Here is a 2,310-nt window from a genome sequence, read left to right on the forward strand (position 1 = left end):
GGGGGGGGGGCCCAATACACCCTGTAAAGGATCAAGAACAATCGGTTTCTCTCAATCTGAGGGTTTATGAAGAATCTGTCTTTTGTCCTCAAAACTAAAAAAAAAAGTCACAAACACACTTGGCCTGCTCTAACTCAATGTTTTTCATGAGACATTTCACCCCACTGAAAAGTCATGTCCCACATTAAATTCAAACTACTTATTCCAACCCAATCAGCCCAATTCCTAACTTTCATTTTTTGCTAAAAATTACCTTCCTAGTTACCAAAGTTTTAAATTCTTAGAAGTTAACTTTGATTCTTCTTCTTTCCCCCATCGCCATTAACTCGTTTGAGTCCTGTGCACACAAATAATATATTAACCATCCTAACATGTGTGTTTCCATTGTTACCAATGATAACTTGGCTACCACTCCTCTGGGCACCCCTCCCTAACAAATCTGGTCTCCAATTATTATCTTCCTCTCATTTCCTAATTCAACCTTCCTAGTTCTATGTAGGCTTATATTCTTATGACTTAACTCGCATGCCGTATCTCAATTTTTGTTCATATGGTTTCTGTAGTTGAGAGTATTTTTCCTGCACAATCCAAGTACCATTCAATCCTCACAATAAAGTTTCATGTCCCACGTCTTCCAAAAAACCTTCCCTACCCTACCTAGTAACTGCTGATCTCTCCTGTGTAGCTCAGAGCCCTTTCTATCTCTATTACTCATCTTGATCTGGTATTTACCTTTTTACAACCATGTCTTAAGTCTGACCCACTTTAAGGATTACCTCCTCCGTAAAACCTTCCCTGAACTCTTGATCTTCCCCAACAAATAAGCTCCTCCTCCAATCCTTCCCATCTTGGTAAATGGCATATCCACCTACTCAGTTGCTCAAGGCAGAAACCTGGATGTCATCTCTTCCTTCAAGTCTCATCCACCCTTCCAACCAGTTTCAAATTCTGTTCATTCTCTTCAGTTGATCTCACTCCTGTCTTTTTTTTTTTAACCTTCATTGAAACCCAGCCTATAATCATCTCACCCCCAAACCACAGCAAGAGCCTTCTAAAGTGGTCTCATTTCTGCTTTTGACTCCTTTCTATTCTTTCTTCAGAATGATCTTTTAAATATGTAAAATCCTTCTTTGGCTTCTCACAGTTTTTAGAATACAATCTAAAGTCTCCATGAAGGGCTGGCTGCAATGACACACAACTGTAATCCTAGCACTCTAGGAAACTGAAGTAGGTCGGTTGCTTGAGCTCAGAAGTTCAAGACCAGCCTGAGCAAGAGCGAGACCCCATCTCCATTAAAAATACAAAAACTAGCTGGGTGTAGTGGCACACACCTGTAGTCCTAGCTACTTGGGAGGCTGAGGCAAGAGGACTAATCAAACCCTAGAGTTGAGATTACTGTGCGCTTTCGTGATGCCACGGCACTCTACCCAGGGCGACAAAGTGAGACTCTGTCCTTACAAAAAAAAAAAAAACCTCTAGAAAGGGTAGAAAGGTTCTAGTAAATCCTTCCTTGGCTCCTGTATTCTCCAACTCATTCTACATAGTCTCTCTCTAGTTCATCACTCTCTTGCCATACTAGCCTTTGGGTTATAACTAGCCAAGGTCTTTCCTGATTCCTTTAAATAAGGAACAGGAACAGACTCATACTCATTTTCCAGGTCTCAGCACATAAACATCCTTTACTCTCTGATTCTGTTAGATTAAAAACTTACCTTTTGCCCCTCAATCATAACATTTTATTTTTTATCCCATTTGTCACAAGTTGACATGACACATTTATTTTACTTGGTTAATGTCTGTCTGCCCTATTAGATTGCAAGCTCCACAAGGACAAGGACTAGGTCAGTTTAGGTCCGCACTATAAATCCACTATATAGAACAATGTCTGGCATAGGCTACATGCTCCATATATATGTTGAATGAATCTTGTCCCTGTGCATACTTCTATTACTACACTTATAACATTGTTCCATCATTATTTGTTTACATGGTTTCCTTAGCAAATAATAGTTCTCTTGAGACTCTGTGTATCCCTATGACACAGCACAGGAGTTTAGTAAGTATTTAATGAATTGAATTATTTGCTGAACTATAAGCCTCTGAAGAGCAAGCATTGTGTTTTGTTTATACTTTTGTCATCTACTATGACTACACATATTTGGCACTCAACACAATGTCATTGGCTTAGTAGAAAACTTCACTTCATCCACATGGGGACAGCAAAAACAATTTAAATACCGATTTTGTTTCTATAAAAAGTTCTTGTCACGTAATTTAAGGTTCACTAGTACTTCTGATTTTTTTTTTTTT

At 38.9% G+C, this 2,310-nt stretch overlaps 1 protein-coding gene across 4 annotated transcripts in view; it reads right to left on the reverse strand.

The window, feature by feature from the left end:
* The window catches only part of NCOA5 (nuclear receptor coactivator 5), a 34,057-nt gene that overhangs the window by 11,328 nt on the left and 20,419 nt on the right, over nucleotides 1–2,310 (reverse strand). The window lies entirely within an intron of this gene.

Source organism: Otolemur garnettii, unplaced genomic scaffold (assembly GCF_000181295.1).
Source record: "Otolemur garnettii isolate 467f Iridium unplaced genomic scaffold, OtoGar3 scaffold00023, whole genome shotgun sequence".
In the NCBI taxonomy this organism is placed as follows: Eukaryota; Metazoa; Chordata; class Mammalia; order Primates; family Galagidae; genus Otolemur; species Otolemur garnettii.